Below are 1,656 nucleotides of genomic sequence, written 5' to 3'. Positions count from 1 at the left end.
CAATTCCAATTTCAACCTTACAAGATCAGCCAACCCCAAAAAATTGTGAGAAAACACACTTGAGTTGGATTCAATCTTGCCACTATCCCATGGGAATCTGTTCTTTTGTTCCCTTTTATGTTCTTTAATTTGTTAATTATACAACGAGAGCGTTGTGTGATTTAAGTGTGGTGTAGGAGGATAAAATTGGTATAAATGAATAAATTTGTCAAAAAGCATTATAGATGAAAAATGAAATCCAAATAAAATTTTTTAATGAAGTTAATAAAGCTATGTAGGATAATGTTAAATAAATCCTAAGGTTTTATGTAGTGGATATCTTATAGTAGATCTGTGGCATTCTAGTTTTAGTGAAATCATGAAACAAAATATGGTATGAAGGATACTATATATTTTGCACTGTTTGCTGAAATGTACCCCCACCTAAAAATATATTTTAACCAATAAGGGTTGATGTAAATTTTCCAAGTAGGAAAGAAAGAAAGGAAAGAAAGTTTAGAATATGTCATATGTGAAATGTAAAAATATTAAAAAAAAAATAGTTGGGCTAAAGGGTTGAAGTCAATTTGTGGTCCGTACACTTATAGATAGTAAAACCTTTAGAAAACACAATGTCTGGTGTCCATGAGTTGTTTGGTAAATGATCATCGGGTAGAATTCTCGTTACATGTATTCCATAAAAAGTCATGGACTTCTTTTAGTGGCCTTAGGGAGGAGTAATAACATCTATCCAAAAATCTCACATAGAAAGTCATGAGCTAAAGCTAGGAAATTTGGTATTATATGCAATATAGTTATATCAAGGAGAAAGTTATGTACCAATAAATGTGAAAAGTGATATCTCAATTAGAAACATCATTCTGGGATAATAGTTATAGCATAGGAACATGACGAAAATACCTTGAGGTTAGGGAGTTTCTAACAACTGTATATTCAAAGGGATGAAAATGCATATTTTTCATAATAAGTGGGAAGTGTTTATGAATATTGTGAGTATATAAAATTAGGAAAGTTATTAGGCGTTACACATAGATATACACATTGAAGCTAAATAAAATTGATGGGCTTAGAATAAGGTTATCTTATGAAAAATATAAATTTGACTTAAGTTATTCTATTTTACTTGGGGATAAGAAAAAGCCAAGTGGGGGGTATTTTTATGTGTCCTAAATTATAAATATGTCAAGGGATATTTCATATACTTTTTCTGGGCATTTTTACAAACAAAAGGTACTTAATTGTTGTATATTTATATTTTGTAGGTAAGAGGACATGTTAGTGATTTAGTAGCTAAAAAGGGCTATTTTGGATAGTTGGCAAATTACCAAAGGCCCCTGCTGGAAAGGTCTTCAAGCTAGTAATGACAGACTATTTCTCAAAATGGATAGAGGCTGAAGCCTTTGTTCAGGTAAGAGATAAAGACGTAGTCTCATTTATTAAACATAATATCCTGACCAGTTTCGGGATCCCAGCTAATATCATATGAGATAATGTATCCCAATTCATAAGCAAAAGGACTACATACTTTTGCACCAGTTGGTGAATTAAAATCATAACTTCCACTCCTATTCATTCCAAAGCCAATGGTCAAGAAGAATCTAGCAACAAAATAATAGTTAAAAATTTGAAGAAAAGACTAGATACGAAGAAAGGAAG

This window comes from Lactuca virosa, chromosome 4 (assembly GCF_052849685.1).
Source record: "Lactuca virosa cultivar CGN04683 chromosome 4, Lactuca_virosa_CGN04683_v6, whole genome shotgun sequence".
Classification (NCBI taxonomy): Eukaryota; Viridiplantae; Streptophyta; class Magnoliopsida; order Asterales; family Asteraceae; genus Lactuca; species Lactuca virosa.
Note: the sequence above shows the minus strand (reverse complement) of the source record.